We start from the raw sequence: 14,813 nt of genomic DNA on the forward strand, positions 1-14,813 counted from the left end.
AGCGATTTCTGAAAATGATGATTTTGGCTCAAGGACAAGGAGAGTCATAAGCTGTACGGAAGACAAATGAATCTGTTTGAAGTGTGAAGATGGATTGAGAATCTATTAAAGAGGAGATGTTGCAAAAAGTTAAAGAATGTTTGTGATATCAAAGTAGTACTGATATTGGATTTGTGAAATCAGCCCAATTGAGGAAAGTGAAGATTTTGAGGAGGTAGACCTTCTTGGAAGAATCAGTATCCATTGAAAGATGAAGCAAACCAAGGGATTGAACCAGAAATTGAAGGACTTTCAAAAGCAGGTGTTTTGAAGACAATAGAAAAAATCCTTAGAGTAGGAATCAATTGTTGTTTTGGGGAGAAACCATGAGGGGTTAATAGTAGCGCCTCTGGACCTATTAGGTCTGATGATTTAGGAAGCTAGGGGTTAGCTAAGGTTGCAAGGGGGAGATTAGGAGACAGATTATAAAGGAGTAGGGTTTTTGGGAACCAGATTTGCTTGAAAAGATTGACTATATCATAGGAAGGAGGAAAATATGTCTGAAAAATAATGTTTGCAGGGGGTGACTGTTATTCTTGGTTACATTCCTACACCAAGAGGTGAATAAGATGTCAAACTAGGCTAAAAGATGCTCAATCGTTTGCCAAGTTTTTGTGTAAAGAAGTCATAAGCAGATGGGGACTTCCGGATCACATATCCTAAAATTAGTGGGAAAGGAATTTGTGGACAAATCAGTGAAATGGTTTTTGAAAAATTAGGGAAAAGGTCAGACTAAAACGTTAGGAAAACTAGGGTTGAAGGAACTCTAGGACAGTCAGCTAAGCTTCAATGTTAGTAGGAAGAGAGAGAGAACAGTGGTGAAGGGAAATTTAGAGTTCAGTGGGAAGATAGATATGGTAGGAGTTTAGATCTGTTAGGAGCAGATGCATTGAGAAAGTATGCGTTGTTGAAGGATAAGAGAAGATTGAGGGTGATTGTAGTATCTATATTTACAATTCCCAGCAGGAAGATCAAGGTGATTATAAATGTATTTTTATAATCAACAGTTTGAAAGTGAGGGATTAGAGTTGGGACTGAGAGTTAATGTAGTGACACTAGTGGTGATTGATGGAAATACAAGTAAAGAGTTCAAAGCTTTAGAGAGAATGGATGAATCAACAACAATGACATCAACACTTCAGTCTATTATAACAACAGTGAGAAGCAATTCAACTCTTTCAACATTGACAGTTATTAAAGCTATAAATGTAACACATTTGATTACAAGGGAGCCAATTGCTCCAGCACCAATCTTAGAGGAAAAGACTGTCATTAGGGTTAGGATGGGTGGTACAGCTCATCTTCCTTGTAGATGTGAGAGAAGGAATGTGTAGAGGTGAGATTCCTCTCATGTGGAGAGATAATTATGGAGAAGAAGTGTTGTTATGAGGATAAGAAGTAGAAGCTGTTTCACCTAGTGAAAGGAAGTTTATTTTGTAGAATGCTATGAAGTGGAAGAGGGTTATGAGTGATTGTTAACTTATTTTGAGTAATGTTAGAGGGAGAAAACTATCATGGAGGTACAGGATGAGTTGTTTGATTTTAATGGAAGACAATAAGATATATCTGATCAATACTGTTCGTTAGGGAAGAGAGAAATTAAATGGAAGGCATATGGATTAGATTTTTCTGTTTGGAAATTAAAGATGGATGGGCAGGTAGGAATCTTTAGTTCAAAAAGTTACCTCATTCTGTAAGATAAGTGAGGAATCTTGAGGGTGAATGTCTGTTGAGAATTCCAGCTCTAGGAAAATGGGGTTGAATCTTAGAGAAGGCAGCTAAACCTCTATCAAGTATGTGTCAATCTAATGCTTTATAATGGATGTTGTATCAGCAACAATCATTAAGAGAGAAAATAATGTAGTTGCGGAAACATTTGATTAGGCCTAGGTTTAAGTCGAATCAAATCAAATCAAATCAAATTTTATTGGTCACATGCGCCAAATACAACAGGTGCAGACATTACAGTGAAATGCTTACTTACAGCCCTTAACCAACAGTGCATTTATTTTAAACAAAAAAGTAAGAATAAAACAACAACAAAAAAGAGTTGAGAAAAAAAGAGCAGAAGTAAAATAAAGTGACAGTAGGGAGGCTATATATACAGTAAAATAAAGTGACAGTAGGGAGGCTATATATACAGGGGGGTACCGTTGCATAGTCAATGTGCGGGGGCACCGGCTAGTTGAGGTAGTTGAGGTAATATGTACATGTGGGTAGAGTTAAAGTGACTATGCATAAATACTTAACAGAGTAGCAGCAGCGTAAAAAGGATGGGGTGGGGGGGCAGTGCAAATAGTCCGGGTAGCCATGATTAGCTGTTCAGGAGTCTTATGGCTTGGGGGTAGAAGCTGTTGAGAAGTCTTTTGGACCTAGACTTGGCACTCCGGTACCGCTTGCCGTGCGGTAGCAGAGAGAACAGTCTATGACTAGGGTGGCTGGAGTCTTTGACAATTTTGAGGGCCTTCCTCTGACACCGCCTGGTATAGAGGTCCTGGATGGCAGGGAGCTTTGCCCCAGTGATGTACTGGGCCGTACGCACTACCCTCTGTAGTGCCTTGCGGTCAGAGGCCAAGCAGTTGCCATACCAGGCGGTGATGCAACCAGTCAGGATGCTCTCGATGGTGCAGCTGTATAATTTTTTGAGGATCTGAGGACACATGCCAAATCTTTTCAGTCTCCTGAGGGGGAATAGGCTTTGTCGTGCCCTCTTCACGACTGTCTTGGTGTGTTTGGACCATGATAGTTCGTTGGTGATGTGGACACCAAGGAACTTGAAGCTCTCAACCTGTTCCACTACAGCCCCGTCGATGAGAATGGGGGCGTGCTCAGTCCTCTTTTTTTTCCTGTAGTCCACAATCATTTCCTTTGTCTTGGTCACGTTGAGGGAGAGGTTGTTTTCCTGGCACCACACGGCCAGATCTCTGACCTCCTCCCTATAGGCTGTCTCATCATTGTCAGTGATCAGGCCTACCACTGTTGTGTCGTCGGCAAACTTAATGATGGTGTTGGAGTCGTGCCTGGCCATGCAGTCATGGGTGAACAGAGAGTACAGGAGGGGACTGAGCACGCAACCCTGAGGGGCCCCCGTGTTGAGGATCAGTGTGGCAGATGTGTTGTTACCTACCCTTACCACCTGGGGGCGGCCCGTCAGGAAGTCCAGGATCCAGTTGCAGAGGGAGGTGTTTAGTCCCAGGATCCTTAGCTTAGTGTTGAGCTTAGAGGGCACTATGGTGTTGAATGCTGAGCTGTAGTCAATGAATAGCATTCTCACGTAGGTGTTCCTCTTGTCCAGGTGGGAAAGGGCAGTGTGGAGTGCGATAGAGATTGCATCATCTGTGGATCTGTTGGGGCGGTATGCAAATTGGAGTGGGTCTAGGGTTTCTGGGATTATGCTGTTGATGTGAGCCATGACCAGTCTTTCAAAGCACTTCATGGCTACAGACGTCAGTGCTACGGGTCGGTAGTCATTTAGGCAGGTTATCTTAGAGTTCTTGGGCACGGGGACTATGGTGGTCTGCTTGAAACATGTTGGTATTACAGACTCAGTCAGGGACATGTTGAAAATGTCAGTGAAGACACTTGCCAGTTGGTCAGCACATGCTCGGAGTACACGTCCTGGTAATCCGTCTGGCCCTGCGGCCTTGTGAATGTTGACCTGCTTAAAAGTCTTACTCACATCGGCTACGGAGAGCGTGATCACATAGTCGTCCGGAACAGCTGGTGCTCTCATGCATGCTTCAGTGTTGCTTGCCTCGAAGCGAGCATAGAAGTGGTTTAGCTCGTCTGGTAGGCTTGTGTCACTGGGCAGCTCGCGGCTGTGCTTCCCTTTGTAGTCTGTAATAGTTTTCAAGCCCTGCCACATCCGACGAGCGTCAGAGCCAGTGTAGTATGATTCAATCTTAGACCTGTATTGACTCTTTGCCTGTTTGATGGTTCGTCGGAGGTCATAGCGGGATTTTTATAAGCGTCCGGGTTAGAGTCCCGTTCCTTGAAAGCGGCAGCTCTACCCTTTAGCTCAGTGCGGATGTTTCCTGTAATCCATGGCTTCTGGTTGGGGTATGTACGTACGGTCACTGTGGGGACGACATCATCGATGCACTTATTGATGAAGCCAGTGACTGATGTGGTGTACTCCTCAATGCTGTCTGAAGAATCCCGGAACATGTTCCAGTCTGTGCTAGCAAAACAGTCCTGTAGCTTAGCATCTGCGTCATCTGACCACTTTTTTATTAGCCGAATCACTGGTGCTTCCTGCTTCAGTTTTTGCTTATAAGCAGGAATCAGGAGGATAGAGTTATGGTCAGATTTGCCAAATGGAGGGCGAGGGAGAGCTTTGTATGCGTCTCTGTGTGTGGAGTAAAGGTGGTCTAGAGTTTTTTCCCCTCTGGTTGCACATTTAACATGCTGGTAGAAATGAGGTAGAACGGATTTAAGTTTCCCTGCATTAAAGTCCCCGGCTACTAGGAGCGCTGCATCTGGATGAGCGTTTTCCTGTTGATTAATGGCCTTGTACAACTCATTCAGTGCAATCTTAATGCCAGCATTGGTTTGTGGTGGTAAATAGACAGCTATGAAAAATATGGATGAAAACTCTCTTGGTAAATAGTGTGGTCTACAGCTTATCATAAGATAATCTACCTCAGGCGAGCAAAACCTCGAGACTTCCTTAGTATTTGATTTTGTGCACCAGCTGTTGTTTACAAATATACACAGACCGCCACCCCTTGTCTTACCGGAGTCTGCCGTTCTATCCTGCCGATGTAGCCTGCTAGCTGAATGTTGTCATTGTTGTCGTTCAGCCACGACTCCGTGAAACATAAGATATTACAGTTTTTAATGTCCCGTTGGTAGGATAACCGTAATCTTAAATCGTCCAAGTGTTCTTGGTTAAGTGAATTAACCTATGTGAATTTGTTAGATGGGAAGGAAAATCAGTTGATAGTGCTTCATGAAGCATTGGAGGTGAAACCAGTGAGGGCTAAAATCTGTTTTTGTTTAAATAAAACATATGATGGAAAGAGGATGTTTAGGGGAATATCAGATGGTGATGATTATATGATGATTTGGGGTAAGCATGAACATAAGGTTAGTAATGAGAAATATAATGTAACTTTTGATGTTTCATTTAGTAAGAAGAGAAGGACTTTGATGGAGAGAGAAGTTTTTGCATGGTAATGTGACTATTGGGGATTTTAGAGAAACATCTGTGGTTTGTGGTGAGAGAGAATATATTCTTACCCTATGGATGGAAAGGATGTTGTTACATGTTGATGTTGAAGCTTCAAGGTTTTAAAATTAAAAAGAGGGGAAGCACAGGGAAAGAGATAAATCTGATTCTGAAAGAGAGAAGTTTCATAGTCTGGGAAGCCTACCATTGGAGGATAAGTCTAGGAGAGAAGTGGGGATTTTTTCCATGGTATGGTGTAAAATTTGGGAAGATAACATAGATAATATTACCTATAATTTGAAGGGTTTGGCAAATGAAACGATAAGAGGGTTTAACCTTCTGTCAAGACTCAAAGGAGCATTGATGGATAGATATCAATTTTGTATTTTTCAAATGGTTTTAAATATTATGGTGATAGTTAGTATTTTGTGATGAATCAAAGGGGGGAAATGGTATGTGATTCATTTTATATATCATTTTATATATCATTTTTATATTTTTAGTTGATATTGATGTTTTAATTAGAATGTGTTGTTTTGCAAAAGATACTGTTTGGTCTTTTCTTTTATTCCAGAAGCATATGGGGGAATGTGTAGAGGGGATTCAAATACTCAAACAGGGACAATATGAAGGGACAATATGAAAGGACAATAATGAAAGGACAATATGAAGGGACTGGAGGAAGTGGAACAAGGAAGGTGTGGAAAGGTTCAGATTCCATCATCGAAGATGCATTGGAAGTCGACACTGCTGAGGAGATGAAGTGTAGTGGACTACATTCCAGTGTCTGCAATGATATATAGACATATTTGCATGTGTAATTCATAATTTGTGTCATATTCTTTCTGTATAAATTTTTGAAGAATGATATTTGCTGTTATTGGGTACATGTGGGGATATCAGATGTTTTTGCTAATTTCGTGGAAGCTTAGGGATATTGGGTCTAGGCAGGGATAGAGAGAATCCATAGGAGGGTCCGATGGGTTGACCAGCCTGAATGTGGACATTTTTGATTGTATTTTGTTTGCTGAGGCTTTCATGTGTATTCAAATTGCATCATAGTTTAAAATGCATTGATAAAGATGTATGAATTGATCTGGAGTACTTAAGTGGTTGCCTGGGGCAGAGGGGCCGTGAGAGAATTTTACTGTCTTGATTGATTGAGGGATATTTGGAAAGAAAGCTGCCAGACAGGTTTTTCGCTCTCACACTCATATATTCACACTCCATAGAGATTTGTTCATATTTAATAGAAATGTATTCACACTCCATATAAAAATGTGTTTTTGGTTTATTGTTAAAAGTTACTCAGTAAGAGAAAAATTGTTATTTGTCATAAACCTATTATTTTTGTTTTCGAGACTTAATTTGTCTCGAAGGGGGGAATATGTGGTATCTGAGGAATTTATGACTTTGCTAATGGTTTCAAATGGTTTTAGAGGATGTTGACTCAGCTTAAAGGGAGCGTCTGGGGAGTAGTTCTATAGGGGCACCCTAAATCAGAGGAAGTCTGTTAGGTGGCCTCCTGGGATTGGTCGGTAGGAAAACAACCATATTATGTTACATAGGGGATAGGATATAAATACCACGGTTAAAACAAAGGAGGACAGAATAATCATATTTGAGATTGGGCGGTTATTCTCCAGATATTCTGCAGATATCTGTAAATTGAAGCTGTAACCCTTTGATATAATAAACCTTTATAATCAAAGTACAGCGTCAACGGATTTCCTTGTTTTCACAGCATCTCAGCATAGTATTCTCGACACCACACAGCTTAAACAAATGAAAATGCAGCTACTTTGCTGGTATTCTGGCTGCACTTTTTGACGTGACTTTAAGTTAGCCGTAGTTGGCTAGCTAGCAAGCAAGGGATAAGAACGTTGCCAGTCAGAATGGCAATGGAACATTTAGAACAAACGACTGGGTCACGTCTCTAGCAACCAAACCGATAGAATGAACGACCAGCCGGCTTGGGTTGCAATGCTAGATTTGTGTCGGGGCTATATCTTGTGGAAGGATGAAATAGTATGAATACATTAATCAAAATAAAGTTTTTAATGAAAATATGCCAATCATTATTTTAATATTTTGTAACCAGTTGTATAAAAGTGATAATGCCCTCGAAGCCGGTGTTTGGAGGATATGTTGGCACGGTTTGCCGGCCCTTGTCTTTGTCTCGGCTTCTTGGGTGTTATCACTTAATTGGATCGTTAAAAGACAACTTTACATTACCCTGTAAAAAGACCATTTGCAACCAAGCATTAACTTCCTGACTGATGTCTTGAGATGTTGCTTCAATATATCCACATCATTTTCATTCCTCATGATGCCATCTATTTTGTAAAGTGCACCAGTCCCTCCTGCAGCAAAGCACCCCAACAGCATGATGCTGCCACCCCCACGCTTCACGGTTGGGATGGTGTTCTTCGGCTTGCAAGCAACCCCCTTTTTCCTCCAAACATAACAATGGTCATTATGGCCAAATAGTTCTATTTTTTGGTTTAATCAGACCAGAGGACATTTCTCAAAAAAGTACAATCTTGTCCCCATGTGAGGTTGCAAACCGTAGTCTGGCTTTTTTATGGCGGTTTTGGAGCAGTGGCTTCTTCCTTGCTGAGCGGCCTTTCAGGTTATGTCGATATAGGACTCGTTTTACTGTGGATATAGATACTTTTGTACCTGTTTCCTCCAGCATCTTCACAAGGTCGTTTGCTGTTGTTCTGGGATTGATTTGCACCAAAGTAAGTTAATCTCTATGAGAGCGGTATGACGACTGCGTGGTCCCATGGTGTTTATACTTGCATACTATTGTTTGTACAGATGAGCGTGGTACCTTCAGACGTTTTTTTTCTGAGGTCTTGGCTGATTTCTTTTGATTTTCCCATGATGTCAAGCAAAGAGGCACTGAGTTTGAAGGTAGGCCTTGAAATACATACACAGGTACACCTCCAATTGACTCAAATGATGTCAATTAGCCTATCAGAAGCTTCTAAAGCCATGACATCATTTTCTGGAATCTTCCAAGCTGTTTAAAGGCACAGTCAACTTGGTGTATGTAAACTTCTGACTCACTGGAATTGTGATACAGTGATTTATAAGTAAAATAATCTGTCTGTAAACAATTGTTGGAAAAATGACTTGTGTCATGCACAAAGTAGATGTCCTAACCGCCTTACCAAAACTATAGTTTGTTAACAAGAAATTTGTGGAGTGTTTGAAAAATGTGTTTTAATGACTCAAACCTAAGTGTATGTAAACTTCCGACTTCAACTGTATGTGTTATTTCATAGTTTTGATGTCTTCACTATTATTCTACAATGTAGAAAATAGTAAAAATAAAGAAAAACCCTTGAATGAGTAGGTGTGTCCAAACTTTTGACTGGTAGTGTATATCTTTGCTAATTAACTACTGTGTATCACTAATGGCGCTGCAGTGGATAACAGCTGTTTTATGGGCTCCCGACCAATTTTTCACGCTGATCTTGACTTATTTGTACATAATGTCTCCGCCATCATTTCCTATGACCGAAAACAGCTTCTGGACATCAGAACACCAATCACTAACCTCGATTTGGATGACAATATGTACTTTAACGAGTCGGCAGCTCTGAACGTTCTGCTTACTCCGGACCAGGCCCTAATCCCCAGGACTCGGAAGAGGAAGCGACGGAGCAAGATAGACAGATTAGCCAGCTTCCTGATGAGACTACATTGGCGAGCAAATAAACTGCTTCTACCCTCCGTTCTATTGGCGAACCTACAGTCACTAGAGAACAAACTGGATGAGTTCCGTTTGAGACTATCCTTTCAACGGGACCTGAAGAACTGTCATATTTTGTGTTTCTCTGAGTCGTAGCTGAACAAGGCCATGGATATAATACATCTCGCTGGTTTTTCCATGCATTGTCAAGACCGGTCGGCAGCCTTGGCTAACACGAAAGGGGTAGGGGTGTGTCTCTTTGTTAACAACACCTGGTACGTGATCTCTAATGTTAAGAAGTCTCACGTTTTTGCTCACCTGAATAGAATACCCCATGATAAACTGCAGAGAGTTTTCATCTATATTTTTCATATCTATCTATTTACTACCAAAACCGATTCTGGCACTAAGACCGCACTCAAATAGCTGTATAGGGTCGTAAGCAAACAAGAAAACGCACATCCAGAGGCAGCGCTTCTCGTGGTCGGTGATTTTAATGCAGTGAAACTCATTTTTACCAGCATGTCACTTTTGCAACTAGAGGCGACAAAACTCTAGATCACCTTTACTGTACAAACAGAAACGCATACAAGGCTCGCCCTCCCTTTGGCAAATCTGACCATAACCCTACCCTGCTGATTCCTGTTTACAAGCAAAAACTCAAACAGGAAGTACCAATGACGCGTTTGATACGGAAGTGGTCCGATGAAGGGGATTCTAAGCTACAGGACTGTTTCGCTAGCACAGACTGGAGTTTAGCACATCAGTCACCGCCTTCATTAATAAGTGCATTGACGATGTCGTCGTCCCCACAGTGACAGTTCGTAGAGTACATATCGCAACCTGTATTACAGGCAACATCCGCACTGAGCTAAAGGCTAGAGCTGCCGCTTTCAAGGAGCAGGACACTAATCCGGAAGCTTATGAGAAATCCTGCTATGACCTCCGACGAGCCATCTAACAGGCAAAGCATCCATACAGGACTAAGATCTCGAATTCTACTATGCCTGCTCTGATGCTCATTGGATGTGGCAGGACTTGCAAACTATTACAGATTACAAAGGGAAACCCAGCCACGAGCTGCCCATTGACGCGAGCCTACCAGACGAGCTAAATGCCTTCTATGCTCGCTTCGAGGCAAGCAACACTGAACCATGCATGAGAGCATAAGCTGTTCCGGATGACTGTGTGATTTCGCTCTCTGTAGCGATTTATGTCCTGGTAACTTGCAGGGAACGAGACAACGGTCCCCATAGAATGTTCCTTTGGGACCATCACCCAACGTCCTAAAAAGGTCCTGAAATGGTCCTGGGATCTTACAGGGGAACTAAACAAAGGTCCCCCAGAGAACGTTCCCTGAACGTCATGTTTTAATGTTCCTAGAACGTTTTCGTAAAGTCAATGGGTCACATTGTGCCGAAACCCTTAAGAGACCTAATGGGAACATTGCAGAATGTCCTCAAGACGTCCTCTGTTTGCTGGGGTCCTTTTGCCCAAGAATGCCAAGGTAACCTGTCTAAATGACTATCGCCCCGTAGCACTCACATCTGTAGCCATGAAATGCTTTGAAAGGCTGGTCATGGCTCACATCAACACCATCATCCCAGACACCCTGGACCCACTCCAATTCGCAAACCGCCCGAACAGATCCACAGATGACGCAATCTCTGCTGCACTCCACACTGCCCTCTCCCACCTGGACAAGAGGAACACCTATGTGAAAACTCTGTTCCTGACGGGCCGCCGCCAGGTGGTGAGGGTAGGCAACAACACATCCGAAACGCTGAGCCTCAACACGGGGGCCCCTCAGCAGTGCATGCTTAGTCCCCTCCTGTACTCCCTGTTCACCCACTGCGTGGCCGCGCACGACTCCAACAGCATCATTAAGTTTGCTGACGACACGATGGTGGTAGGTCTGATCACCGACGATGATGAGACAGCCCCCATCCACATGGACGGGGCTGCAGTGGAGCAGGTCGAGACCTTCAAGTTCCTCAATGTCCACATCACTAAGGAATTAACATGGTCCACACACACCAACACACTGGTGAAGAAGGCACGACAATGCCTCTTACCACTCAGGAGGCTGAAAAGATTTGGAATGGGCCCTCAGATCCTCAAAAAGTTCTACAGCTGCACCATTGAGAGAATCTTCACTGGCTGCATCACCGCTTGGTTTGGCAACTGCTTGGCATCCGACTGCAAGGCACTACAGAGGGTAATGTGTACGCCCCAGTACATCACTGGGGCCGAGCTCCCTGCCACCCAAGACCTCTATACCAGGCAGTGTCAGAGGAAGGCCCTCAAAATTGTCAAAGACTCCAGCCACCCAAGTCATAGATTGTTCTCTCTGCTACTGCACGGAAAGCTGTATTGAACCAACAGGATCCTGAACAGCTTCTACCCCCAAGCCATAAGACTGCTAAATAGTTAACCAAATAGCTACTTGGACTATCTGCATTGACTCTTTTGACTCATCACATACGCTGCTGCTACTGTTTATTATCTATCCTGTTGCCTAGTCACTTACCCCTACCTATATGTACATATCTACCCCAATTACCTCGTACCCCTGCACATCGACTCGGTACTGGTACTCCGTGTAAATGGCCAAGTTAGCGTTGCTTATTGCTTATTTATTCCTCCTTTTATGTTTTCTATAATTGTTCTATTTTTGTTGCTTATGAAAGATGTGACAAATACAATTTGACTTGATTTGACACTCAAAGAGAGACACACTTTTATCCATACTGCAGTAATGGGCAGGTAAGTGCAGGTAATTTCCCCCACTGGAAATCTTTGCACTTTTTTCATTCTCCCTCCCTCCCTCTCTAAATCAGTATTGTCGTCAGCTCTTTCTGTCATTCACTCTTTCTGTTGAAAGCCAAACGGTCTAAGCCTGTTCTTTAAATATCTGTTTTATTATGTCATAATGCAGCAGTCAGTCCAGACATCAGAACACTTTTCTCTCTCCAGAACACACCACTGCATTCTCAGCTCCCTCTCTGTGCATGTGTGCATGTATTTTGGTTACTTGCTTGTGTGTATAATGTCTATGTGTTTTGTGCACAAGTTTCCCTAGAGGGTATAGGGAAGAAGGAATAACACAAGTGGCTGTAGGTCTCTATTAAAGAATCAAAACCTGATAGAACAGAATCAGTCTCACAATAAAGAACTACATAATATATTAGGCCAAAGCAGAACTATTTCCCAAAGCATGAATCATTAAAAACAATGTTTTTCCAGCATTCCATATAACAACACGGACACACACACGCACACGCACACACACGCACAAAACACACATACATTAATCATTTTGAAGTAACGTATTTTCCAGCACTCCTGCTCCTAGCTAGCACCTCTCCCCTGTGTCTGCTTTGGCAGCCTCTCAATAAGCCCTAACCCAGTTCAACAATACTATAATTTATAACACACATACTGTACATACACACCACAACGCTACAGCAAAAAAAGAAAACACACACACACACACACACAGTAGTACACACATCCTGAAAGCATAACTAACCTTTTTCCTTTCAATTATGACTGTAAGCTAATGAGGCTAACGAGGAAGTCTGGGTTGAAAGTAACCTACCCAACATTGTGTGTGTGTGTGTGTGTTTGTTTTATTGTTGAAAAGCCTTGTGCTCTTTCTCTTGCTTTGTTCTTAGAGAAATAAATTACTTTCTGAAAATATAATATATTCACTCCAAGCCGAGCGGGAGCTCAAAGAGAGTATTTCAACTTTAAATTGCAACACAGGGCAGACAACTCCGAGATATCTTTCTCATAACACACACACACACACACACACACAGACACACACACACACACACACACACACACACACACACACACACACACAGACAGAGAGTGCCAATGCAGCTCTATTACTCTGTTACCAGGGAGACAAGAGCCCTAGAATCCATGTTTCTGCATTGACCGTACATGTTTTTCAAGCACTCCACAAATGTATTGTTAACAAACTATAGCTATGGCAAGTCGGTTAGGACATCTACTTTGTGCATGACACAAGTAATCTTTCCAACAATTGTTTACAGACAGATTATTTCACTTATAATTCACTGTACCACAATTCCAATGGGTCAGAAGTTTACATACACTAAGTTGACTGTGCTTTTTAAACAGCTTGGAAAATTCCAGAAAATTATGTCATGGCTTTAGAAGCTTCTGATAGGCTAATTGATATCATTTGAGTCAATTGGAGGTGTATCTGTGGATGTATTTCAAGGCCTACCTTCAAACTCAGTGCCTCTTTGCTTGACATCATGGGAAAATCAAAAGAAATCAGCCAAGACCTCAGAAAAAAACATTTTTTGTAGACCTCCACAAGTCTGGTTCATCCTTGGGAGCAATTTCCAAACGCCTGAAGGTACCACGTTCATCTGTACAAACAATAGTACGCAAGTATAAAGACCATGGGACCACACAGCCATCATACCACTCAGGAAGGAGATGCGTTCTGTCTCCTAGAGATGAACGTACTTTGGTGCGAAAAGTGCAAATCAATCCCAGAACAACAGCAAAGGACCTTGTGAAGATGCTGGAAGAAACAGGTACAAAAGTATCTATATCCACACTAAAACGAGTCCTATATTGACATAACCTGAAAGGCCGCTCAGCAAGGAAGAAGCCACTGCTCCAAAACCACCATAAAAATGCCAGACTATGGTTTGCAACTGTACATGGGGTGTCAGGAATTGTGAAAGACTGAGTTAAACGTATTTGGCTAAGGTGTATGTAAACTTCCGACTTCAACTGTACAAACTAAAGCACACGTCTACAGTTCCTCTTTTTCCTCTTTTACAATAATAATTGTCTAATATTAGATACCATTTTATTCAGAGCAATCTTGGATATTACAGAAAATGATATAATGAAATAATTTTCTCTTTCTCTTTCCTTCCCCTCTTTTTCTCTCCCTATCACACTGCCACACTCCTTCCCTCTCATGCACGCACGCACACACACAGTCACACACCCCTCTGTGACAGGTAAATAGCTGTAGATCGCTTTAGAGGAGATTGTTTGTCTGTGTTTTGGTTTCTGGTGGAATTTCTTTCCGTCTATAAACTGTTAGGAAGATTGTTTCAGAGTGACTCTGTCTACGTCTGATCTGACCCTGTCTACATCCTGTCTAAACCAGAGCCACATCCAGTTGGACAAAACACTGGAAAGCTCAGATGTAAATATATTCTGTAGGACAGACATTTATCTCTGACATGTTGAGTACAGAGTCATGTCAGCTCTGTTTATAATGGAATTCCTATCAGTCATAATCAGTATGTTGCACCCAGCTGAAGCCAACTCTAGTCTGACTCTGTCTATGACTGGTCTAATCTCCAGTACGTCTGTAGCACAGAGCATCAAACGTGGAGCTGCATTATACCAATGGCAATGATGGGAGGAAAACACAGGGCGTTACTCTCCTCTGAACTGAAATACTAAACTGAAATATTTGCTAAATACATGTACTGTATTGACTTACTGAACTAAAACGTTAAACTCTTCTGTTTTTTTTTGCAGTGGTTTGCCTCAGACTGACTGAGAGCTCCAGCAGTGTTTCCCCCTCATAGAAAAAATGTCATCATCTCATCTCCATTCACACATGCCTGGTCGTTTATACAACTAGTCGTTTATTAAAGAAGTAAAGGGATGTGAGGAGGAGGGAGAGGAATTAATCTGTTTCCCCATGACTGTAAAAGGAGTGAAAGGAGGAGTGTTGTTAGCCAGTGTGTCTTACAGCGGTGATTAGTTCTGGACTGCTGTTGTGTTCTCTTTGCCATGACTGTCCGGCTCCCCAGAATGGAGCCGCTCAAGCAGCCAGTTTCACTTTCAGCCCATTCTCCATCAGGAAACTGGCACCCGCGAGAC

The 14,813-nt window shown here is 42.3% G+C and overlaps 1 pseudogene across 1 annotated transcript in view; it reads left to right on the forward strand.

Moving 5' to 3' along the window:
• The first annotated feature begins 1,685 nt into the window (after nucleotides 1–1,685).
• The window catches only part of LOC311099408 (putative nuclease HARBI1), a 63,777-nt pseudogene continuing 50,649 nt past the window's right edge, over nucleotides 1,686–14,813 (forward strand). Inside the window, exon 1 of the transcript in view lies at nucleotides 1,686–1,697. The product of the transcript in view is annotated as a putative nuclease HARBI1 (transcript). The remainder of the gene's footprint in view (nucleotides 1,698–14,813) is intronic.

The sequence above is a fragment of the Coregonus lavaretus genome, assembly GCF_964263955.1.
Source record: "Coregonus lavaretus genome assembly, chromosome: 24".
Taxonomy (NCBI): Eukaryota; Metazoa; Chordata; class Actinopteri; order Salmoniformes; family Salmonidae; genus Coregonus; species Coregonus lavaretus.